This window comes from Corvus moneduloides, chromosome Z (assembly GCF_009650955.1).
Source record: "Corvus moneduloides isolate bCorMon1 chromosome Z, bCorMon1.pri, whole genome shotgun sequence".
NCBI classification, from domain to species: domain Eukaryota; kingdom Metazoa; phylum Chordata; class Aves; order Passeriformes; family Corvidae; genus Corvus; species Corvus moneduloides.
This window is the reverse complement of record NC_045511.1, coordinates 39,582,884-39,610,015: the sequence shown is the minus strand read 5'-3', so window position 1 is coordinate 39,610,015 and position 27,132 is coordinate 39,582,884. Positions and strand designations below refer to the sequence as shown.

At 39.4% G+C, this 27,132-nt stretch overlaps 1 protein-coding gene across 3 annotated transcripts in view; it reads right to left on the bottom strand.

The window, feature by feature from the left end:
* Positions 1–27,132, bottom strand: part of FRMD3 (FERM domain containing 3) — a 134,952-nt gene that overhangs the window by 83,027 nt on the left and 24,793 nt on the right. The window contains exon 2 of one of the 3 annotated variants that reach the window (XM_032096371.1): positions 10,456–10,518. The exons of the other annotated variants lie outside the window; for them this stretch is intronic. The gene's annotated coding sequence lies outside the window, so the exon portion shown is untranslated. The remainder of the gene's footprint in view (positions 1–10,455; positions 10,519–27,132) is intronic. 3 annotated transcript variants of the gene reach the window in all.

Genomic DNA, 27,132 nt, shown 5'->3' with positions numbered 1-27,132 from the left:
TGAGCCCAAACCACGGTAAGGGTTGTGCAGGAAAAAACACACCTTTGCTTCCATACCAAACAGGAGAGTATGACCACAACAGAGAAGGGCGGCTTGAAAGAAGTTATAAGTGCAGCTGGGGAACTCCTGCAAGCACTGAGAGTGGCACCTCAGCTGATCTCCCTTACGCCCCTCCCAGCTTGGGGTTAGCGCCACATGTTCCTCTCCTCGCATGAGGAAATACATCATGAATGCCTGCAAGCATGACATGGGATGTGCATGCACTGGTGGGAGGAATGGAGGAAGAAAAATAAGGTCATGGAACATAATCCCTAGAGGAGATGAATTAATGCCCTTTTGAAAGACTACTAGAGTGATGTGAAAGTCTAAGAGTTTACATAACTAACGGAATATATGACTAGATATTACAGAAATTTGATCCATCGCTATGTAGTTTATTCCAGAATCACAAACCCAGCTGTGTAGTCATTGATCTGGCAATATCATCTCTGGAGCACACCCAATCACAAGTGCTGCAACTCACAAATAATGTCTCCTGACAGACAAGACCCTCGAACATGGTGATGAAGTCAACAGCTCTCAGTGAACCAGTTGAAAGTGTAACTCATACACTAATCTGATGTGATAAGGGCCTAGATAAAAGCTTCTGGTTAACTGAGGAATCCTCACCATGCTATGCACTTGAACTGTCAGACAGATATACCATACAATTCTATCATTGTGCCTCAGAGGACACTTGTCATAATACCTACTGTGGATCTTCAGAAAAGTTTTTATGGAAGAGGATGAGGATAAACAAAAAGATCTCCCACCTTCTACTAATTTAGAATCCATCAACACATATTTTTTTCAACTACTCATCTTGCTTATCTGTCTCAGGTAAGGAACTCCTTTTTATCTATCTTTGGTAATACCTCAGTACGCTTAATCTCTTTTCCCATGTGCTTTGACTACAGAACTAACTTCCAGGATCATGTTGCCTCATTTCCCACTCAGCAAAGTTCTTTATTCCTGTACTTTCTTTCAGCAAACTGTAAGAAAAATTTTACCATGAGATACTATTTCCAAGCTGCTCAACTAGGGCTTTATAGATACATATGGTTAACTATATGGTTAAATATACTTTCCTGTCAGAAATAATTACAGAAAAGAATCTTTCGTCAATACTTCCCCCTCCCCCCCCCCCCGGTAATAATCCCAGTTGTAAAATGCTTGTTTTGAGGGAAAACAACATTACATTTATGAGATTAGACATTCAATCTTCAGAAGAGCAAATTAATGGTAGGTTGAAAACACTGAAGAAAGAAGCCATCCAGAAGAATTGCTTGGACATAGCACCTACACCAGTGCACCCCAATGATATTTAATAAAAGCCAGCCACTGGCATCAGGGGAGGAGCTCATTCTCTGTGTCATACAAGTTTCTGTCTCTTTGCCAAAGAAAAAGTTCCCAGCTCACAATTTTTTTGTAGTAGGGATTGATTTTTTTCTTTCTTTCTCTCTTTCTGGTGGTCGTTCAGTCCTTGAAAGACATACAAAATGCCTCACTAGCACCACCTAAAATAAAACCTCCATTTGATAGCATAGCCAGAACTACCTTTGCATTTGTAATCATCAGCTCACAAAATTACCACTATGGTCTTTTTTTTCACTCTTTTAAGAACAATTTATAAGAATACAGACATAAACAACAAGTCTTTCTGACTTTCTTTTAAATATCATCACAAAAGACCCAAAACACAATAGAAATTCAAATAGAGGGCTCTACAGACTTGTTCCATTGACCACAGCTGCAAAAAAGAATACAATAAAGCAACATATTTTACAGACCCCTTTGTTTTGCCTTTACTAGACTTCACTTTCTCCCTCACTGTGTCAGAGTCATCTTCATCTTTCTGTCATGTGCCCAGACTTCCCATTCCCACACACTCAGTGGAGATCAAAGACAAGCTGACCTCACTTTTTACTGTTTTAGTAATTGGTCTGTTTTCCACATCTTTCAGTCGGGGAACATATTGACACACTATTAAAATGCATCCTTTTTGACTAAGTTGGGAACTCATCGTACTTTTTTTCTTCTTAGCAGTAGTTAGTCTTAACCCTTTTAAGAGGCCCTCCCCTAAAATAAGTCCTAGGATGCTGCAAATGTTTCTTTCCATCTAGTAAATGGAAAGCAGAGCCCTGAATTACATCACAAATGACAACTAACTTTTTCTGGTGCAAACTCTGACCTTAGAGAAATTCTGTATATGTGTATTCAGGACAGAATTTGCTGTCTTCGATATTTATAAAATTTTAGCTCTTGGCTGAAACTGAATGAAAAAAAAAAGAGGGGTAAAAAAAGACTGCAGAATATGTGTTTATATACTGAAAGATTTCTGATATGTTCCACAGTGGCCAGCATTTGGGGAAAGCATTGAAAAGTCAGTGGATGCAGAGAATGTTTATGCACACTGATGAATTTCCCTCAGCTGCCCACATTGCCTCTTACAACTGAATGCAAAACCCATTAAAACAAGAAAGAAACAGAAGATGATGCTTAACAGGATCACCTGTATTCACTTTACTATGTGTAGTGGCAGATAAGAAAGCCATACAGTGGAAGCTACATTCTGTACGCAAATGAGCACAGTTCTCCTAAGCAAATTTTTTCACAGAATGTGCCTTGTTAACAGGTATTTAAGCATCAAACCATAATTTTGGAAATAAACTCCTGTTCTCACACAGGTGGTTATGGAGTGGAAGGAGACCTGGCAAAAATTATGACGTGCAGTAACTTTCATAAATAGATAGTACAGCTGGTTCCTAGGTCATTGTTGCATCAGAAAGTTCTCACTTGAAATTCCTGTCACATTTAGAATTGAAGCAGAGCAATAACAAATATGAGGATGAAAACTATCAACTGGATAAAGGAGGGAATATCTTTGAATATTATTGCAAAATAAGAAGTAAAGTAAGGTTTCTTACTCTCCTTTGAGAGTTGAAAACCTGCGCTGAACCTCTTGTAATTTGGGAGCAAACTAAGGCTACATTCCCCTCACCCAGATCATCTACGGGTACTACAGGCTTATGTGAAAAAAAAAAAATTCTTAAAAAGTGTCTTAAGAAAGAGCTAGATCCAATGCAAAGCTGACACGCATATTCTAAGAAGCAAAGCTCTGACAGCTTTGTACCTGCTCTTCCAAAACTGACTGCAAAACCTCATGATGAAATTATTTTATAATGAACTTCTTTTTCAAAACTGGAGAAGTTACATAAATGAGCAGATGACACCAAAGAAGAAAAGGTACCTTGTCTTGCAGTAGAAGACAACTTTTTGGATTTCTCTTTCTGCCTGACACATGATTTCTCTTTCTGCCTGCAGAAAGAACTTTTAGGAAATAAAACAAGAAACAAGCCAGCATGGAAATTGGCAAGAGAGAGCAATCAGACATTTCAGTGCCCTTGCACCCTTCCTTGTAGGATGCAGCAATTATCCTTAGCCATGCATCCTAAGCACAAGAAAAGCAGCAAGCAGAAGGAAAGCAGAGAACAGGGGAAGACCACTGGGATTAGCTCAATTTCTTAGAACATGATAATGTCAAGGTTGTGGGTTCATCCTGGTATAGGCCACTCACTTAAGTGCTGGGGGAATTTCAAGATGATCCTTGTGGGGACCTTCCAACTCAGAATATTCTGTGATTCTATGATTCTCTAAAGACTTCACCACCAAGTGCACTGCTGCCATTAAATCAAACCCACCCACCTGCATGTGTTCTGTGAAGAACCTTAAGGAATGGACTGAACTGAAAAATCAACAGAGAATGCACCAGAGTTAAGCAAAACTGTATCAAAGATCAAAACGAGACCCAGTAAACCAGGATATATTCTTTTAGAAAAGATGAAAGATTCCCTTTCTTACAAGGCATTTAAACTTCCGTGCAGGAGTGACACCCTGCTCTTATGCTGCCCAGTCTCACCAGCTGGTCTGTCTTCTCTAACCCTTCCCAGTTCTGCCCACCTTCTTCTTCACCATGCAATAGTAGGTGGCCAGCCTCAGTCAATGCAGGTAGGTAGCACACATCGAGGTACTCAGCAGCCAATCCTCTGAAGCTTTGTCCTTGTCACCTTCTCTCAACAGCAAACAGAAAACCAAATGTAAATGGACATCAACTTCCATGCTCTGAGCATTCAGTCTGTATGTTGGGTTACAGGCATGGCAGGAGAGCAGGTACAAGCGGACAGCAGTGCACAGCTGTCAGAAAGCACCAAACTACTGAAGACAGGATGGCTGAAAGATGTTTCAATAATTCTAGACATTACTACCTATTTAAACACTGACCTCACTGAACCCCTGCAGTGCATACTTATACATGGCTGAAGATACTAGTCTTGAAATATTTAATTGAGAATCTCTCATAGCAATGGCCAATAGATAAAAAATGCTGACCATCATCATGTAATCAGCTCATTAAAGGCATTTCCTTTTCTAGCTTATCCTGCTTCTTTGTTACATCTCACACATACACACCCCATGCTTTTTTTCTTTTTGTGCATGTGTGTTTGTACATGTACATACATGTATACACTTTGTATATAAATATAAAAAAAGATGTCAAGAAAAAGGACTAATGGATTCTAACATTATAGAAGGCCATTAGATAATTTGGCTGTCTTCATCATTTGGAACATACAATTTTATCCAATTAATGTCTCATACTTGCCAGCCTTATCTTTCGTAAAATGAAATAATTGCTTTATTTTTCTACAGCATGTCTTCAGACAAGGCAGTCAATCTTGATTTAAAGCTTTTAAAAAAAAAGGTTGAAAATATGCAGATTATGATCTGGTTAATTCTACTGCATTATGAGCTTTACAAAATAAACTTGGAAAAAACATGCCTCAGTTGTACTGGCAACATAGCACCAAAGAGCACCATAATTTCCCACAAACGTTGTTACTAAAATAAAAATACTAAAAAAGAGAGCTACCTATCTAGAACAATCTCTTTTGATCAAAGGGATTTAATGAATGACTATGATCTATTTGACAGCATTCAAAAACTGTTATTTTAAAATGTATATATGCTGTCATATTTAATAATATTCACTTTATCACAAGCCAGAACACCTTCTAAAGTTTTAAGCACAACTTTCCTCAAAAAGTTTTAAGGTACAGTTTCATCCCGATTTCATTGAGTGCCTAAAACTATTATGACCAGTCAACTTGAAGCATCATATTGGGCAAATTTTTTTTACAAATCAACCAATATACTAATCAGTTTTTTTTACAGATCAACCAATGTATTAAAATATACATGCACAACAATCTGTGTCAAACATCTCCTTTGTTCTTCAACATCGCCCTTCAAAATTATGCAAAACTTCACCATCCTGAAAGCGCCTCATAACTAAGCATCTGTGGAGATTATAGGTATTCTTTTTCAAAAAAGTATGAAAGGAGCCACAAACCATTCTAAAACTAGGAAAATCTCCTCCATCCTCCAGCAGCTGATGCAGAGCTAGAACCAAGGAATGAGTAAGGGGGGTGGATATCCTTTTTATACTGGCACTGGAAACACCCAGTAAGCTCACGTCAGACTAATGAAACAGAAGGCAGGTGGGCAGCTTGTCCTTGCATAAATTGTGCATTCCCTCCCGTGAAAACACAGGAAACCAGATGTTAGCCCTGGCTCTGTGACTGTCATGATTCCTGTCTCACTGTGCCACAAATTTTTAATGTTACCCTGTATCAGGAGGAAAAGCAGGCTTGGCTCCTCCTTCCCAGCAGAACCAAGGGAAATCCTCAGAGACATGCACTGAATGCTTAAGCTGAATTTTAAATTTGTCAAGTTCCTCAAAAAAATCTTAGCTAAGAAAACACAGAAAACAGATCCTGCTTACAGCAGGTGCCAATTCCATCCACTTTAGGCTCCTTTTGGTCATTTCAGTTGACTTCACCCTCCCTTTTCTGCCACTTGGAACTTTGGGTTCTGCCAGAAAGCTTTGAAATTACCAGAAACCTAAAACATTAATATTCTTCTACCGCAAAAATACTATTTGTTAACAACATTGTGCACTTGAAAAAAACCCAAAAAACTCTGACAGATTAACTTAGAAATTCACATACTTTTTTCAGCTTGTTTTTCAAATCACTAAAAAAAATTACAATATTCCAAAACAAGTTGTGTAACAGGAACAGGTCTCAGCTTCTCAACTGCACAATCAGGTAGCAGCTGTCATACCCTTCTCTTGTTTCACACCACTCTCTGTTGTGGGTAATACCAGGGGATGACGATGATGGCTCCCATTATTGCATTAAAATTGTAGTGATATTTGATCTACTCTTGAAAGATTCATTTGCCATAAAACTGGGCAAGAATCTGTCGCTGAACTTAAAAAAAAATTTTTACATGGAAAACATGAGTCCCAAGCTAAGGGAAATGCACATATCCCCTCAAAACACCAGAAAGTGAGAAAAGAAGCCAACACACTGTGTAAATAGTTTACTTTTCTTAAAAGACAATCTTCCCATTTGGGGACTGATTTGTATATGCTTGAAAAAGAATAGCAAACATGCTGTGTGATATGCAGCAAATGAAATAGTGCAATCAAAACAGTATCAATAAACTATTAGCCTTCAACAGCATCCTGCCAGGACTACACAAATGAGAATTCAACTCAGCTTTTCTCCTGAACACAGAGATATTAACCTGTGTCAAGGACAAGGTTTCAGCTTTCCTAGTGCAATACTCTTCTGCCTACACCATGGAAAAGCAAACATCTAAAGGTCATTTAAATTACAGGTTTCAGATTTTAAATTGAAACATTAATCCCTGTATTACAAAATTATATCTGGTATACAAATCAGTACACCACATTCTATTGGAATAGTTTCATGGGTGCAGACAACAAAAAATAAACTACCAAAAACTGTTTGTTTTGCTGTGAACTTCAACATTGCTTTCAGCTGCACCTGCAAGACAACACAGAAGACTAACTGCTGTCCGAATTCTACACCAAATGTATAAACAGTCTTTATTCTGATAACCTATGACAAGCATGTGACAATCTTTTCCATTTAATAAATTTTTGTGCTTGGTAGTCCAAGGTTTAATGACAAATTCCCTCGATTTAATTAATTATGTTTTGGCAGTTTTCTGCCTTACAACTTGTTCTCCTATTATGTGCAAAATTAGCTGTATTACACTCCTCACGTTTTGATGCCTATTTTGCTAGAGTGAGGAATAAGGTACTTTCAAACCCTATTCTGTTGTATTCTTCTAGCATTGAACACCCAAAATACAGCAAGAAAACCATCTGTATTATTAAGCTTCTTAATCTAATCATGCATCCATTCCATCCACTTAACAACAGTATTTCAGTCAGGAAGACAGTCTTGCTACAGACCAGCCTGAACAATTAGCCCCTCTGCAGAGGGCAAATTCTTATTAACTTTTCATCTTAATAAGATGATTGTATCCTGGCAATGAAAAAAAACATAGGTATAACATAACTCCTCCGGAAAGGAGCTGCATTAAGGATGTAGGAGGAAATTTGTCTGGTAACAGCTGCTTCTCGGTTGCTAGTACATTCATGGAAAACATCTAAGTAATAAAGGTATATATTTGTTTTCTTTTTAAGACTGGATTTATTTACTCAGAATGAAAAGGTAAAGAGCAGCATCAGTGACTGCTAGAACATGTCTGCCCTCAGAAGCACGACTAAGGAAATACACTGGCTCTTTCCCACATACCTCCTAAGTTAATGAAAATCCTAATCTCACACTCACCAAAAGCATCACAGGGCAATTAGAAAGGCAAACTGGAAACTTTCTTGACTATACTGGCTTCTCAGAGAAGTTCACAGGTAATTCAAGGCCTTATTCAGACCATTAGCCACAGTCCAATATATCCTAAAGATCGCATAAAGGAAATATGGACAATATTTTTATGCCCCTGACAGTAATTTGTGTTACAGCCCAGGACAAGCACATGATTCCAGTGCTGAGACACTATTATACAGGGTAAGGTAGAGCAGAATCATCACAGAAAATAGAGAAGGAAAAGATTACTATGGGATGCATACAGCAACCGACTCTGCTTTGTCTTGGTAGAGTTTATTGTGGCTGGCTCTACACCAGATTTTCCAGTGACATGGTGGAATGCAAAGATAACATTCAAACATTCAATACTAACTCACTTCAGGGTGTGCCATGCCTAAAGAATTTAACAGTGAGAGTGACAGCAAAACCAGCATAAAACAACATACTGCTAACACCTCAGAAATGCCAGATTCTGGGCTAGCAATACAGACATTCAAGTTACCATGACAAATTTTTCATTGTTTGAAAAAATGCATGTGTGAGAAGAATATTGATAAATTCATTAAACCCTTCTAAATGAGTAAGTAGTATAACTGAGTATACTTTCAGATTTCCCTTTTCAAATATTAGCTGAAAAGATTATTTCCTGCAAAAGATCGTATTTTAAAGTTATTTATTAGAAATCTTGGGTCCCACTGGAAAATCTCACTGGTTTTTTTAAAAAAGTCACATCTTAATTCTGCAAGGGTCAAATGCTGCAGTAACTCTAGATTTGATGGAGGATGAATGAGCTATGAGGAGGAAAAAAGAAAAAGAACTATGCACCACACAGCATTTTGCAGTCTCAGGCTAGCATCTCAGCCTACAATGCAAGCTGCTCTTCACACATCACAAAAAGGCTCTTCCTGATAATTTGTGGAGCTCAAATTCATACCCAAATCCAAAGGTCAAATATAGAGTTCGCTGCATAAATTCTCTTGTCTTAGTCCCAATAAAATTCAATCTATATGTAGCATGAGTAAGCCTGGGTCACCCTTTCTTGTGTTACCCTTTGCACACGCTTACATTTTTTTTTAACCTCTATTTAATTTCTTTTTTGTTTTGGTGTGTTAAACATTGCAAAATGGCAGCACTGCCCATCACACAGACTTCCAAAGGTCTGAAACACATGCGCATATCATGGTAATGCCACACACATACATCTTGTGTCCTCAGGAAAAGATATAAGAGAGACAGATTTGCAAAGGGAAGATATGCAAAGGGAAGATGTTTGCCTAGATTTGCAAAGGGAAGATGTGTGCCTAGATTACACTGCCACTAGCATGTCCTCTGGGCAGGGCAGTAAAAACCAGAAAAACTGTCAGCAGTCACAAGACTCATTAGTAGCACAGAAGTGTACACCAGAAAGACGCAGGGCAAAGGCATAAATCTTTTTGCCAGCACCTAACCAGCAGCTAGGATGAATGGTAAGGTTCAGCACTCAAGATGCACATGGATGTGTAGCACCCCAAGATAACATGGAGCTACCAAGGATAAAACAGCTACTGACTCTAGATTGCTGTATCCCTTTAACCTTAACTTGCATCAGGAGCCTTTGAAAAGTTTACTATATTCCCAAAGGAAAGCCAGAAAAAGTAGGTTTGTTCCCAGTATCAACTGGTGCAGCCATGGGAAATTACATCAGAGCACTGTTCAGCAATGGTTTGAACCTGAACCAGTAAAACAAGGAGAAGGACATCTTCAAGGCAAAAGGATTGAGTAAATTATACAATGAAACAGAATGATTAAGCCTCATTTCTTCACTCTGCTTTCATGTATACCAAAGATGTCTGTGTATTAATTTCATTATTATTAAGTTTAGTTTTGAAGATTTTTAGAGATGAAAAAACTAATTAATTACTGCTCCTTGTATGTTCATTAGTTCAAAAGTAAGCTGACCAATAAGCTGCATAAATCTTAAATATTTTAAAAGTAGCAGGGCTTGTAATTTTCTTTGAAATTCCTTAGGAAACTTAGTAACACAAGGGATTGCTATTTTGCACAGTCCTTACACTCCTTGATCTTTCTTTCCAGGAAACGAGTTCCTCTTTATGTTTTAGCACACCTAATGCTACCAAAGACACTTCCAATGAGAGAGTGCACATTCTAAAAATTCAGCCTACAGGAACTTGATATTGATTTTCTTTATTAAAAATTTTAAAAGGAAAGAAAGCCCTTTGTATTTAGTACTTTGATGAATTTAGCTAATCCATTACTGAATATTTATTGAAAAATCATTGCTTAAAGTCAAAACATCAATTCATTCAAGTAAAATAAGAGAAACAGAAAATCCACCATTTCCAATCATTTAAATGAAAATCTAGAATTTAGAATCAATTTTTTCCTCTGCTAAACAAACATGAAGCTAATGGGTTGTGCGTGTATGATCTACGCAGTAAAAATAGCAAATGAAATGCTTTCCCAGCTCAAAGTAACATTCTGACCACTACTGCAGTCATGCCTCCAGTGCACTGCCACTAACAGGAATTGCCCCAAGGCTTCACACAGCTCAGTGGTCATCTTACGACTTCTTCCTCATTTCTCCTCTGCATGTCATTGCACAAAGAGCTAACATGGAATAGCACATGCTCTACAGCTCATGGCAATTAAATACCTTGCTCTGATCTCAAGAGCAGATCTCCATTTCTTTCACTGGAGGCTTGATGCTTGTGAATACCTTTAAAAAAAAACAAGAATAAAACACACACACACAAAACAACAAACAAATAAAAACAAAAACAAACCTACAACAAAAAATAAAACATGCCAGGAAACTGAAAACTAGAACTGGTCAAAATTTAAAAAACAGCAAATGAAAAGCCACACAAGTATGGGGTGGATAGTAGAATTCTACTTGGATCATGCTTTTCCCTGCTCACTACTTGTGCCTGCTCATCAGGGAGGTTGAATTATAGGGACGTTAAAGGTCCCTTCCAGCCCAAACTGTTCTATGATTCTATCATGCTGTGATGATGATCTGTGTTAAGAACCTCTGCTTATAGCAGAAGTGACCATCATGGACAGCTAAAAGAACTGAGGCTGCTACTAAAATAGAGCAAAATTTGTTACGGACAGCATTGCTGCCAGCATGGCCTCTTTCCACATTTTCATGCTATATTATTACTGAACACTGGCACTGACCAGTGATGACTTGACAGTGCTTATACTTACAAAAACACAGGGAAATCTAATTACAAAATGCATTTACAAATGCAGATCAGAAATACTTGCTCCTTTCATAGGTCCTGACAGTTCCAAGCATTTTTAAAGATCACGTCAATACTGAGGGGAAGTAAAAAATGAAAATTTTGTAAATAAGTTCTAAAGATGATTTAAAAATATACAAGTAAAATCGATCACAGATATTTCTCAAATTTTTAAGACCTTGCATTGAATACATATTGCAAGTGAACATAAAAAAGCAAAATGCCTTATTGGGGGTTCCAGAAAGCCTAAAGCAACAGAAAATAAAGGTGGGGGAAGGGGGAATTCTCAGTATGTGCTTCTTCAAGGTGATAAGATGAACAACAGAGAAAAAATGAATTAAACACCTTTATGATTCATGAGAGGAATTAAAATATTGTCTGGGCAGGAGTATTTCTCCTTTTTCATGTTCCCTTCTCCTCTCTACTTGTGTATTCACCATTCTAAGCTTGTCTGTACAATGAGATTGTTTAGCATTTCCTGCAACAAAAAAAGGAGGAAAAAAAAGAATAAAGTAATTTGTAATCTGCCTACTTACAGGTTGTGCACTAGATTCCCATTGATCTGTCCTACGGTTCACAGATTTACAAAGTAAGGGGGTGAAGCCATTGCTGCAGAAAGAAACTGTTTCTAATAAAAACATAAATATAAATTTTTTATAAAGGTAGAAAAGAGGCTCACCTCTTTTCTGAAATTATTACTTAATACATGGAGATTGAAAATGAATGAACAACTTCTAGCAAATTGAATGTGCAAAGAGTAAAGAGTGGAAACAGTCTTTATGTACACCATTGAAAGTTCATCCCTTAAACTTCTATAAAAGTGGTTTCCTCAGAGAGGAAATGCTCAGCATTTGCCTCCAGCTTTCAGCAGACTTTGAAACATGAACATCCTAGGTAAGAGCAACGTGCAAGACAGTGTCCCTTTGCAGGATCTGTATGCAACTTTTTGCAGAAGCCAGGTAAAGCAACATCTCCACACTTCATTACCAAACTGCCCATATATCAACATTGTAAAAATGTATGATAAAATTCTATAGTCCTTCATTTTAGAGCCTAATACATGCCCCCATATTTGTCACATCTTGTAAATATTAATAGATGCAATTCTCTTGGAGCATCTTTGTGATGGCAATTAGTACAATGCTTCCTATTTCAGCCAGACAATTAAGGTATTTCTAGACAGTTGGAGAAACTGAGTTTGGGAGCTTGAGACGGAAGATTTCAATGGCTTCTGGTAAAGGCGAGTTCAACTTTGTCCACATAAATATACATCCTGAGAATTTGTGAGTCTCCAGTTTGGAAAACTGCAGCCACAGTACTTTTAAATTTGGAGTTTTTTCCTCTCTGAGGGGTTTTCCTAAAGTTAATGTAAGTGAATTTTCAGAGATACTCTCCATACACAAAAATCCTTCCTTCACCTCTTCTGTCTCCACTACAAGCCAGTTCCCAAGGAACTACTCAAGCGTTTCCAAGAGGATGCTAACAGGGACAAGTACCTTGCTTGGCAGTGTAGGTTTATATTTGCTGTTCACTTCCTCTCTCTCATCCTTCTCCATACCAGTTTTGGACCTGACCATCTCAGTGCCACAAGGCTGTTAATGCTGTCTAAAACAAGCCCCAACAGACTAACATTTTGCAGAAATGCCATTTTGTGTCCCCATCTGACAATCCTGCATGTTTCCACACCAACCTCCTAGCAGAAATACGATGTAGCATCAGCCAACAATTATAATTCATCTGTAAGTCATTTTCCTTCAGAAACATGCATGAACTGGGAATCTAATCCCTGTAAAAAATACCAAAGAGGTTGCACTAAACAGAAATAAAACAGAAGCCCACAGTTCTTTAACAAGGATGATAGGGGCATGTGTCCCATTGCTTCAATACAAGCTCTGCCAAACTGTTTTGGGGAGAAGGAAGAAAAGCCTCCCACCACTCATTCAGCTTCCCACTTGCATACCAATTTTCAAGTGTAAGCATGAGAAGTTAATAAGTGTGATTCTGTACTACAGTGGTGCCTTTCAGTTCATGGTGATAAACAACTCTGTTTCAGAAAAATGCAAACTTTATAATTGCTTCAAATTTTACAGGTTCCTTTAAAATAAAATGTTAGTTTCTATAATCAAATATTTTACATACTATAACAGAAGACTTCAGCATAAAGAAAACCTGTATAAAAGTTGATATAAAGAGGCAAACTAACTGCATTCCTAAAATTCACTTAAAGAAACTTTCAGTAAACAAATACTGGTGTCTAACAAGGACAACTTCACTGATATAACTATGACATCAGAATTCAGAGAATAGTCTACATGTTTTAAAATACTTAGCTTCTTTCACTTCACACAAATTGTCTTTTTAAAAAGAATTCTAGTATGGAATTTAAACACTACTTTCAAAAGTAGGATTACTGTACATTTTGCAAAAGCACACACTTGTAAGTTACCCCAGAGGGAATCAATGTGAAGCACGGGGTAGAATCAGGGTGTGCAGTTCCACACCAGTAAGCACAAATTTCTAAAGGGGGGTGCATAGTTTAGCACATTCAAATCTTTAAAATGGTTGCTACAGAGAACCAACCACTTTAAATTTTGTGAGAGGTGGGTAAAAATGGAAGCAAAGACAAGGTGGCACAACCATGACTTTGGCTTTTGGTGCTTGAGTGTTTCCCTTTAGGTCAACTGCTCAAGAAAATGCACACAATTTATGCTTTCATGCAAAACTGGAGGAGCTAAGATATTCACCTCCACATAAGTAAATCCTAAGGAAGGCATTGGTATGCTTAAATATTTAGTAGAAGTGTCTCTCAGGTAATTTCTTTAGCTGTAGACCCAACGTTGTCAGCTTCTTCATACTTATATTTCTGCCTCTAACACCAAATTCTGAATACAGTTAAAAACACATCACACCCGAGTGAAAAAGACAGAAATGCACATGGGAGTAAAATACACAGTTTTAGCACTAATCTCTCTCAGTCAGCAGTACTGCAATGGATCACACCAGTAACTACCTATTAAAAGGGTACACTACCTCTTGTTCCTCCTAAACCAGTGCCTACATATTGTCCAGAAGGTCAGTGGTCACAGACATCTACAGGAAGGAAACTGCAAGTAACAAAATGCACAGTAGATAGAATCAAAGAATCATAGAACGGTTTGGGTTGAAAGGGACCTTAAAGATCACCCCATGGCCAGGGATGCCGTTCACTAGATCAGGTTGCTCAGGGCTCCATCCAACTTGTCCTTGAACACTTTTGGGGATGGGGCATCTGCAGCTTCTATGGGCAGTTGTAATCCTAAGTCAAGCACTGATTCAGCCTCTGATGCTTTGCCAGTGAGGTGGTAAACAAAAAAAAACCTGGGATGTAACATAGCCGGGCCAGGCAACACACACTGGCTAAAGCTATATTCCACATCATAGAACATTTTGCACAGTATATAAGCTGGGGGAGTTACCTGGAAATGAGGGCTGAAAAGTGTTTGGGAATGGGGTCTGGCATCTGTCAGTGGGTGGTGAGCAATTGTATTGTACATCACTTGTTTTTCCTTGGGTTTTATCCTTTTTCTAAAAAAAAATTACTAATAGTATTACATATTTTACTTTGTTCCAATTGCTAAACTGTTCTAATCTCAACCAACTGTTCTAACCTCAAGTTTTCCTTTTGATTCTCCTTCCCATTCCACCAGGGTGGGGATGCAGTTCGGGGTATGAACAAGTGTGTGTCTGATGCTTAGTTGCCATCTGGGCTTACAAGACAACAGTCAGTTATAAAGATATAAAGATACAGAAATTTGATGAAAACTAAGATGATTTATAACTGAAAAAGATAAAGTGATAAAAAGTGATGAAGTGATAAGTGGTAAAAGATAAAGTGTGTTTAGTTTTTCTGCTTGCAAACTCCACCTCACACTTCAAGTGTTTATACTGAGAAAATGGCACCTTGTTTAGCTCAGTATTTGCTGGTACTTGTACTTTCTTAGATAGATGAGCAGTATAGACAATTTTAAGCCAGTAGTAGAAACTTGAACTTCATCCAAGCAATCCTTTGATTTCTGCCAGAAGAGTGCTTTTCAGAGTTGCTGGTGTTTCTTTACTTGGCACTGCATTGTGCTACTTTAATGTATGCCAAATGTTGAATCCCTTGCTGCTACTGCTAGTGTAGCATTTGCTCCTAAGAGAAGGAGAAAGTGCAGCTGCTAACAGGAGATGTTAGCAAAAAACCAGTTTCATTATCTTCCTTCTTAGCTCCAGTATTTTCCCATTCTACCTTCCTCTTAGCTGGAAAATCAGGAAATATTGCTGCAAAAATATTATGGTCTCAAGTGGCTATTGCATATTTTCTGAGAAAAGGCATTGCACTATGACTTCCACTGTTCCTGAGGAGATCTGGGAGAAGAGTTCAATAATCAAAACATCAGAAAATCACTTATAAACACACTGGAAATGGCTCTTATTTCAAAATTGGTCAGTAGGACTACTACTTCATATTCTCGCCTTTGTAATTTCAATATACTTCTAGCTGATATTAGCATCTGAATCTAGAGTGAGTAGAGATTAACACAGCATGTCATTTGAAAACTGTGATTATAAATTTCCAGTTGGAATGCACATTTGCTTTAGTTCCATTAATTCTGCAAGAACAGACATACAAAATAATGTGAGGCTAGGAGGAAAAGAAAGTAGAACTGAAAATAAGAAATCTTATGTCGTAAAGTCTACTGCCTAGTGGATATTACTAAAAATAATTGTCAACCTAAAATTCCAGGATTATATAAAAATCTTCAGGAATTGTGGGTGTTCCAAATTGGTTTCAGGCCTTAAAATCTCAAAGTGCATATATATTGAAGATAAAAATGCTGACACCAAACAGTCCGGCACATTTTGAAACAATTCTAGGTATGAAGACTTACAGTCTTAATTTGGATTTTGTTTAGTCAGTTTACAGCCCACACTCTCAGTAAATCCAGGGAGAGCTTTTCCTGTAATCCCTCCCTTAGAAGTGGCCACTGCACTGCACCAGGGCTCCAGTCATCTGAGCAGTCTTTAGAGATTATCAGAGAGATGTACTGAGGAGGGTGGGCATGCAGGGTAATAACTATAACGACTATTAGGCACTTAAGACAAAATAAGAGCCAAAGAGAGGTCTGCTTTTCCAGATGAACATGTTTGACCCATGAGAGCAAGAACTGCAGGAGGACAACTTAGAGTTGTCTGAATGCCTTTTATCAGAGCTTCTGAATCCTGTGGGTCATGCAGAGGATGGTCCTGCTTTTCTTTGGAAGAAACACAAGATGAATTTGACTGCTGAGTGGGATGATTGTCCCCAAAGTATTTTATGAAGTGTTAATTTACTCTAAAAGATTGTTGGTCTCCAAAGTCATGTTACTGCTAGCATTTTTCTTCTTTATAACTCTAAGTATTACACTCAAATTTATATGACATTGTTAGTCCCATATTTCAAATTATTTTCCCTTTTCATTGATTGCTTTGTTGTATTTAGTACATGCCAAAGATGAAGGGGAGATTCAGAGAGAGCAAATGTGTGTGTGTGTGTGTGTGCGTGTGTGCGCACATGTGTAGGAAGGAGGAGCAGATACAGTTTTAAATCTGGAAATTTTTTCGAGACAGAGGCACCTCTGTTGACATCAAAGAAAACTATTTAACAAAGCAATGCTAAAAGCTGAACCTTGTGAGACGGCCTGTTGTCTACTAAACCAAAATTTATTCCATAGCATCTGGATAGAACTACTGGTCTGCCTGATGGTTCAGCCCAATGAGGAGAAGCTGTCCTAAGGCAAGAGAACATCAGGTCACAGCATTTGAAGCTTGCCTAGGAATCCTGTTCAAGACCATTCAGTGCTTGTGCTGGCAGCACTGGTGGTGCAGTGAAAGCATTCCTGCTGAGGAGCTGCTTCTGCTAGGCAGGCACAGTCCTCATTACTGGGGGCAATTACAATTCTTGTGCAGCCAGATGACAAGCTGGCAAGGAGATCATGTGCAAGTAGGAAATTCTCCATGAACATGCAGTGTTCTCATAGTAGGACATCACAGCTTGAGGGATCCCATGAAGATCATTTACCAGGGGGTCTTGGGAACAAGCCTTTTTCCTATTCTTAGCCCATTATAAAAGTTGTCTATAGTAAGAATTAGCAACTATAAAGAATTAGCATTTAAAAAACTTGCAAAAAGGTTTGTCTGTAGTGCATGATGCTAGGATGAGGTAAAAAGAGAAGGAAAAGTAAGGGCAATCCAGACCAAATGATAATATTTTATTATATTAGCATGTTCCTAATTATAGATATTTAAAATTACTCTCAAGTTGAACTTCTAATCTATCCAGCATATTATATTTCAAATAATAAGCATTAGATGTTAGTAACAGACCTCTAAAATTCAGAAGTTCACAATATAATATGGCAATGTGTCTGCATTTGTTACCCTTGTCCTGCTGGAACATCACTGGACCATTGACCTTTGAAGTACTTAATATTTTAAGATTTGAGGTTACTGTGGTATCTGTTAATAGTGATATGGTGGTGATAATGAGTGGAATTGGTGAGTTTTTTTAAACTTTGTTGTGCATCCTCTAACTGCTGCTCTTAGGAAAGCTAACTCCTAATTGCTTCCATTAGAAAGGAAAAGGGAGAGGGTGAGAGGAAAACAAATGTAATTGAGGTTGATTCTGAGAACTATTGTAGTGGTATCAGCATATAATTCTAGCCCTTGGAAGTGCAATACAAGAGGAATGTTTGGTGTTCTGAAAATTCTATTTTTCCATATCATATGGTGGGCATATTTAGTAAAATTCCTGAAGGTGCTGCATATGAAACTCTTTTAATATGGTAGATATTATTTTTCCTGTAATCAAAATTATTATGTGTTGTGGATGTATCTTGCATTAAGCAACAACAGTGCCTCAAAATTTAAGAAGGTGTTCTGCTTCATGTTAATTTTGTTCTGGAAATCATCATTGACAGAAACAAAGTTCTTCTGTCTTATAATAGATTTCCTCCTTTTCTTGGCTAGACTTCATCCAATATTTTGAAAACTACTTTTATTGTTCGTGGGAGGAATGTTCTACAATCATTCATCCTCTTGCCTCTGTCAGTTCTTAAACATGCAATTCAGGGGAATTCTGATATGACCATGCTTCTCAGATGATTTGTTTATGCCTTAGGGTTTGTATGCATGTGGGCTTCATGATGTGTTTGCGAGGGAGAAATATTTCCTGCATCCCTACTTACAAAGAGCTTTTTTGCATGTAGTCATCTGCAACAGCTCCTGAGACTATAAGTGGGAGCATGCAGGGAGGAGAGATGCCTCTTTAGCCTAATTATATTCTGAGTTTCTGTTTTGATGTATTTTTAATCCCATTATTGGTTGATGTAGATTAGTGGTTTTGATGCAGTATATGTCTTCAAAGATATTTCACCGGTTGGCTCAGAAGTTGAACCACTGCTTGCAGTCAGCTGCTGCTGGTGCACAGCAGTAGGTTCAGGAATGTTAAAATTCTGAATTAAAATGAGGTATACTAATCAAGGAATCAACAAAATGTAAAGCTGGTACTTCACACCTTCTTCGTCCCTTAAGCCTTTATATGTAGTTCATCTGGAAAAACTACTATGTTGTGTTTTCATGGAGGGGAAGGGAAACATCACCCCCATTTTTAAAAGGAAGATTTAGGGAACTACAGCCCAGGAGCCTCATCTATGTGCCTGGGAAGATCATGGAGCAGATCATCCTTGAAGATTTGCTAAGGTACATAAAAGGCAAGGAGGTGATCCAAAGCAGCCACGTGGCTTTACTAACTGCAAATTGTGCCTGAGCAGTAAGGTGGCATTCTATGACATGGCAGCAATAATCAACACAGGAAGACCAACAAATGTCATCTGCCTAGAGTTCTGTAAGGCCTTTGACATGGTCCCACATGTCATGCTTACCTCCAGCCTGGAGAGACATGGATTTGATAGATGGACTGTTCAGTGAATAAAGAATTGACTGGATGACCACAGCCAGAGAATTGTGGTCAATGACTCTATATCCAGTGGGAGGCCAGTGACAAGTGGTATCCATCAGGGCTCTGTCTTGTGGCTGGTGCTCTTTAATGTCTTTGTCAATGACACAGACAGAGAGACTGAGTGCACCCTCAGCAAGTTTGCAGATGACACCAAGCTGAGTGATGCAGCTAACACACCCAGAGGATGAGATGCCATCGAGATGGACCTGAACAAGCTCAAGAACTGGGCTCATGGAAATCCCATGCAGTTTAACAAGACCAAGTGCAAGGTGCTGTACCTGGACTGGGGCAACCCCCAGTACCAGCACAGGCTGGGGATGAATAGATGGAGAGCAGCCCTGACAAGAAGGAGCTGCTGGGAGATGAGAGGCCGGACATGACCCAGCCATGTGCACTCTCAGCCCAGAGAGCCAAATGTGTCCTGGGCTGCATCCAAAGCAGCGTGGGCAGTAGGGGGAGGGAGGGGATTCTGCCCCTCTGCTCTGCTCTGCTGAGACCCCACCTGGAACACTGCATCCAGCTCTGGGTCCCCTGCACGGGAAGGACACGGACCTGCTGGAGTGAGTCCAAAGGGCAATGAAGATGATCAGAGGGCTGGAGCACCTCTCCTGCAAAGACATGCTGAGAGAACTGGGGTAGTTCATCCTGGAGAAGGCTTCAGGAAGACCTCATTGTGACCTGTCAGTACCTTAAGGGGGCTTATAAAAGAAGGGAGAAGGACTTTTTATATGGGTATGTACTGACAGGACGATGGGCAATGGTTTCAAACTGATTTAAACTGTTTTAGCTTGGAGGTTAGAAAGAAATTCTTTACTCAGAGGGTAGTTAGGCACTGGACCACAGTGTCTGCCCACTTCTTCCCCTCATGAGGAAGATGTAGACTGCAATGGGGTCTCCCATCAGTCTCCTCTTCTCCAGGTTGAAAAGACCAAGTGACCTCAGCTGCTCCTCATACAGCTTCCCCTTAAGGCCTTTCGTAGCCCTCCTTTGGATGCTCTGTAATAGTTTAATATCTTTTTTTATATTGTGGCCCCCAAAACTGCCCCCGGCCCTCGAGGTGAGGCTGCCCCAGTGCAGAGCAGAGTGGGACAATCCCCTCCCTTGCCCAGCTGTCGATGCTGTGCCTGATGCACCCCAGGACAGGGTTGGCCCTCCTGGCTGACTCATGTTCAGCCCTCCTGCTGACTCATGTTCAGCTTGCCAGGACCCCCAGGTCCCTTTCTACAGCACTGCTTGCCAGCATCTCATTCCCCAGTCTGCCCATACATCCAGGGTTGTCCTATCCCAGGTGCAGAATCCGGCATTTGTCTTTGTTACACTTCCTACAGTTGGTGACTGCCGATCTCTAATTTGCTGAGGTCTCACTGCAGGGACTTTCTGTCCACTACACTGGGAGTGAGCTCTTCCCAGTGTAGTAGCATTAATTATCAACATTATTCCCTTACTGAGTCCCAAACAGCATTGTACTTGCTACTGAGAAGCAATTAACTCTATCCCGGCCAAAATCAGGACACTGACATTCAATATTCCAATTATTTTCTTCTCTTTATCACATTTTGAAATAAGTCACTCAAATTACTTTGCAGCTGGCAAAAGCACTTAATTTGTAATGCCCTAAATACTGTTTTTATGCACCACTGTGTTACAAGTCCATAGTTACCACGTACCGACTTTTCTCCACAGATTTGGTCACCACACCAAGGCCTTTCTATTAATCTTTATAGTACATACCCTGCCTAGAAAACAGTATTAACCGTGCCTATTGAGCTAGGCAAAAGGAGAAAATTAGCTCATGTGAAATACTGATCCAATGATGTTAGTATTGTTTTTAGACAAGAATTACACAGCAGATGCTGTCTTTTGCTAGCATGCAACTTGGCCACAGTTCAGCTGGTCATGTCTACAGTTTCCTATATGCTGTATTTTATTTTATGTTTCTGTTAAAGAGAGAAGCTGACTAATACAGAGACTTGACTTGCACGCCAGCAGATCTGCCCCCTCCAGTGGCTCTTTCTATCACCCCCTCTGCAACAAAGGGAGGTGCCATTCACACAAGAAGGAGAAGTCAAGTTGACTCCGAGAAAATGGACTTCTGAAAATTGCCCTAAAGGTGTGAGGTGAATTTTAGCGAGGCATTTTCACAGCTTGCAGGTGCAACTTTTACTAATATACGACTACTCTACACTAAAAGGCTAATTTAGATTGGATATTAGAACAAATTTGCCATCAAGCAGGCTGCCCAGGTATGTGGTTGAGAACACCAACCTTTGAGGTATTTTAAAAGATGTCGACATGCAGCTTAGGGACATGATTTAGTGGTGGACTTGGCAGTGCTAGTTTTATGGTTGGACTTGATGATCTGAGAGGCCTTTTTCAACTTAAATGATTCTATATTTAAATGAAGAAAATGCCACTAATGTAGTTCTCTCATACTGTGAGTATGATAACAATCTTAATTGTACAAAGCACTTATTATCCAACAAGGGAACAGAAAACTTCAACTCAGTCCAGCTATTAAAAAAAAATTATGACCCTTTGAAAAGATCCTGAATTAATTGACAGAAGTTAAACAGGAAAGCAATAAAAAGTTGCAACCTACCATATGTTGTTTCTTTAAAGCTTTAGAAGTAGGTACTTTTCAAATCCAGTTTTCGACCACAGCATCACATTCTACATTCTCCTTCATTTCTTACTTTTCTTGCTCTACCTCAGTCATTGTTCTCTTTCCTTCTTTCATTTTTCGCCAAGTAAGATTTATCAGTAAGAATCATTACAAAATACTAAAAGGAGACATTACAAAGAAAGCACAAAATATATAGGAATAAAGAAAGAAAAAGTGAAGTTGACTGGCAGTAAGAGTAGACTGCTATTTTATTTTTTGACTATAAAGCTGTAATATGTTGTAAAATGACAGCAGTATCTGCCCAGCAGTGCAAACACAAAAGTAAACCTGCTACATGCACAAAATCTTACATTTATTTTGAGATTTTTTGCAAATTAATTCTTCAGTGCTTTGAAAGCAGTGGCTGATGTCGAACAATTCTATTTGCTTACTGGTTGCTACTGCTCATGGGTTTCCAACATGTTAAACCAGGCATAAAATTATTTTAAATGGCAGATTCTGGTCCACAGCCAGCTTGTACTTTGTCAAGGCTCCACCAATGGCCTAGATATGCAATGCCTCTTACATTCTGGCAGGAAATTCTTCCCCCGCTCTCCCAGGGCTTTGGGAAGTAGCTGCAACATGCTGCTTCAGTTACCAATTGCTTAGAAAACATGCAGTGCCTTTTGGCATTGTAGAGCTGGAATCAGCACAGAGCAACTACTCCTTGGTGCTTGTCCTTGTGGACAGGGAATTAATCAAGGTCTACTCTCAGTAGACTCATATTAATTATGTAGTTCTTTGTTAACTGATATTCACAGAGTAAATATCTCAATGACCAAGCCAGTGTGATTCATAAAATAATTACAGGTCATCATCAGGATATGAGATTTTTCACCCAAAGCCTGTGAATGAAGCTCGTTTGGGAAGTTGGTCCTTGTGAGCCACTCCAGTGCTGCATCCAGCCCTCAAGAAAGAAACCTTTATAATCTCTCTACAGATCACCCTTTATGAGAACTTACATCAAAATAAATAATCTGTCTTCAGCATGTTAGAGAAGTATATCTCAGCTTCAAAATGAGCTTGCATGCAGGGAGAAGGAAAGATGGGAAGGAAGAGCAAGAGGGCAACAGGTTAAAAAAGGTCAACTAGTGACAGATTGTACGATACTGGCTTCAAGTTGATAAGTCACAATAACATGCTGAATGAGGCAGCAGTAACTGAAAAGACATATTTGCAATTGCAAATCCAGAACCAGTCCAGGCTCTGAAACTGAGCCATACAAGTCATTAATTTCCTCTACTGAAGCAGGTATTATGTCATCTATGCAATCTCATATGGTTGGTGATTGCCCAGACCCCTGATTTATTGAGGTCTCTCTGCAGCCCCTCTCTGCCTTCAAGGGAGTCAACAGCTCCTCCCAGTTTTGTATCATCTGCAAACTGGCTCAGTATCCCTTCCAGTCCTGTGTCCAAGTCATTTGTGAAGATATCAAAGAGCAGAGGGTGGAGGATGGGGCCCTGTAGAACCCCAGCAGTGACAGGCCCCCAGTCTGATGTCACCTCATTCACTACAACTCTTTGTGCCTGACCCATGAGCCACCACATGATGGGTGAGTTGGACATTTTGTCCAGAAGGATCCTGTGAGAGCAGCAATGAAAGCTTTACTGAAATCCAAAAAGATCTCATCAACTGGCTTCCCTTGATCCACTGGGTGGGTTACCTTGTCATAAAAGAAAATTAGGTTTGACAGAAAATTAGGCTTTGCTCCTGAAGCCGTGCTGGCTATGACCAATGACTACATTACCCTTTAGTGTTTTTCAATAATTCTCAGAACAATATTTTCCATAATTTTACCAGTCACTGAAGTGGGACTGTCAGGCCTGTAGCTTCCAGGGTCCTCCTTCTCACCCCTTTTGAAAATCGGGATATTTTACATATCTCAGTCAACTAGGAACTCTTCCGATTCCCAAGATCACTCAAAAATCATTGAGAGAGACCTTGCAATGACACCAAGCAGTATTGAGTATTTGAGTACTCCCAGATGAATACCATCAGGCCCCATAGATTTGTAGGTATCCAGCTGGAGCAGCAGATCCCACACAGCTTCTGGATCAGCTGGGGGTTTATGATTGTCACACCCACAGTCCTCCATCTCAGGACACTGGGACTCCCAGAGCCCATTATCAGTGTTGAAGATAGAGGCAAAGAAAGCATTTAACAGCTCTGGCTTTTCTATGTCCCTGTTCATGATGTGACCACCCTCATTCCATAACAGGCCAATGTCATTTCTGCTCTGCCTTTTATTATTAATATCTTTTTTAAAAGTCTTTTTTTTTGTCCCCTCTGTTTTGGCCAGCTTCAGCTCCTGTTGAGCTTTGGCCACACAAATTTTCTCCCTACAATGACAAGCAGTATCTCTGTACACTTTCCATGTCACCCGACCCTGTTTCCACTGGGCTTACACCTTCCTTTTTTGCCTTATCACCAAAAGAAGATCCTTTTTCAGCCAAGACAGCCTTCTGCTTTGCCTGCTTGACTGGTGACATTTGGGAACTGCTGCTCCTGGGCCCTTCAGAGGAGGTGCTTAAAAAGTGACCAGCACCTTCAAAAGCATTTCCCACACAACCTCACTAACTAGTTCCCTGGGCAGGCTGAAGTCTGCTCTCCCCACACCCAGGGTTGAAGTTTTGCTGTCACATTTCCTTCTGACAACAGAGATTTAAAACTCTATCGCTTCACAGTCATTGTGGCCAAGACAGCACAAACGATCACTTCACGTGTGAGACCTTCTCTGTTAGTGAGCAACAAAAAAAAAATCAAACCCTGAACAGGCATGAACCAAAGAATTCTAGGAAGGATTCTGGTAGCTTTGATTCTTTATCCACAGATTGACTATAGTGGAAAATACCTTGTAATATTACATATCAATATGAATATTTTGCCTTTTGTGAAGATATATTCAGCATGCAATAAAAAAAAAGGGCCAGCAATTGAGAGTATAAAAAAAATTTGAAGCAAATGCTGCTGGATTACTGTAGGAACCCAGAGTGCAAAGAATATTTCTCTGCCTGTTTGGAAAGGTTCTACCCCCCTGGACAGCACTGTTTCTGACCATCCTTGGAGAAAATTGCCTAGCCTCTGGGAAGAATTAGAATCTACACTGGTGTGAACTAGGTGTTAGAATACTATGTAAGATTATCACAGGGTGAAAAACTTAGAGGTTTTGGGTTTGCTAATATAGTAAATAGATAAAAGCAAAAAACTTCAAAATGGAGGATTGTTCTCCAGACCCTCTTCTTCTTCTTCTACTACTCCATATTCTGCAGTAGAAGTAGTTTGGGATGATTGGATAAAGAATTCTGCAGTTCCTGTCTACGTGACTAGATGATTTCTTATACATTGGTGGAAAAGTAAAAATAATGTACACTTTTAGTGACCATTTCTTGATTTTCGGTGGGGGAAGACATGCAGACAATCAATGTGATTGGTAATGCAAGCTTCGTTTATTGGCAATACAGAGGCACTTATATAGTATCAGTATATATGCTTGTCAGTTCTTGATTCTTACTTCTACATAATTGGGTTAGATAAAAGACTACATTTGGCAAGCTTCTATTATTTATGTTTTGACTTGAGAGATCAAAGACCTTCCTCCCTTCTCATGGTCAGTATATCTTATCAGCGCAGCACTGTACCCCCTAAAAACTCCCTTTTGGTTCTCAGGCCTGTTTCTCACGCAGGCATTTTCTCATGGAGGCTTTTTCTCATGCAGGTCTTTGCTTGCAGGCTTTTGCTTGTACAGTTCTGTTATTGATTTGTACCCTTTATCAATAATCTGTGTCCCTGATCCTCTAATCATTCTCCAACAACCATTGGTTAATTTACCTTTAAAATACTGTATAAATCTTGATAATTGGGCATTCTCCTGCATTCTCTGCTCTGTGCTATGCCTGGGTCACATTAAGTGGCTCTATTTCTCTGATAAGACTTAATAAACAACTATCTGAAAGCACAGAAGGCTGATAGCCCCATTCGTCTCACGAGCTCCTGGCAAACTCTAAAATTCTCCCTCATCAGGGGAGGCGTAATCACGGCACAGATAGTGTCAGATTACTACAAGTTAGGAATGAATTAGAGAACTGAAATTAATATAACAAGATTGCCTAAGACCTGGCCAAGAATTATCCATAAAGTGAAGAGGTAAATGCCCAGTTCAGTTTTGCTGAATTTCACCAGTACCATGTTAAGCAAGTTTCAAGCATTCAGTATGGCTTAAACCAGTGGGTCTGTCCCATTCCTGAAGGCTCTTTGTACCCTAACTAGATCCTCAGACGTAGTACAGATACTACAGTGGAAAAACTTCCAAGGTATACTGTTTAACTGAAATAAGAATAATAATATGAATCTCACACTGAAAAATAAATGTTCCATGGATATATTCTTTTGGCAGAACTTGCTCACTACAATAAAAATGTAAGCGGATCTTAATATTCAAGCTACAGCTATAGCTTGAGGTATCCTATAGTGACTAGAATGGAAATACATCAAATTTGTATGTTGTAACTGGACTGTGGCCAGCTTGAGATGTTAGAAGTGGCATAAATAGGACTAAAACTGTTTTGCAAAGCATTCTATAGTCCCAAAGAAAGAATACCCACCCAGTGAAACTGATACGGAAACACACAAAGAGGACAAAGTCAGAGAAAGCTCAAATGTTTCCACACAAATATAATCTTGTTGCATCAGCAACAAAGCAAGTCCTTGGGGTCCCAGCTGCCCACCTCATGGACCTGTACCTAGAAAGATTCAGGAGTCCCCCAGCTACACACAGATTTTGCCCCATAGACACTTCCACTGCCTAATACAGGTGGTATGGCAAATTATCCCTCTCCTGTGAGGCCCCTCAGCACCAGTCCTAGTGAACTCCATCCTTCTCCAAGCTATCGATGAAGCACTCTCCTCTGTCTCAAGGCAAGGAAGCAGCCATAGCAGCCGCCACCAGGGTGTGGTCAGTAATCCTGGTGGCATGGCCACAGACCACCACTGTCACCCCTCCATCAGATCTTGAGGCACAAAAGGATGTGTGAAGTACATATAGCAAAGCTATGGTTCCTGTTCTTAGCACGATCTTGCTAAAAACTTCAGCAAGGACAAAACCTGGGTCCTGCCTTCACCCCAGGAGACAAGACATCTTATAAAGAGTGGGCTTGCAGGTGTGTATGAGGAAATGAAAATACTCTCTGCCCAATGACATCACAGATAGATAGAATTGATTCAAGACCAGAGATATTAAATGACTGAGACTTTAGTCACGCATCAAAAGATAATGGGCCAGAAAGGTTTCCTTTCAAACTATCAGCTGGTTCAGGAGCCAAATTGGGCTTAAAATTTCAGATAATGATAGCAGCTTCCAGCCTTCAAGGATTTTCAGAATAATTTTAATCCACTGTCCCTAAATTAAAA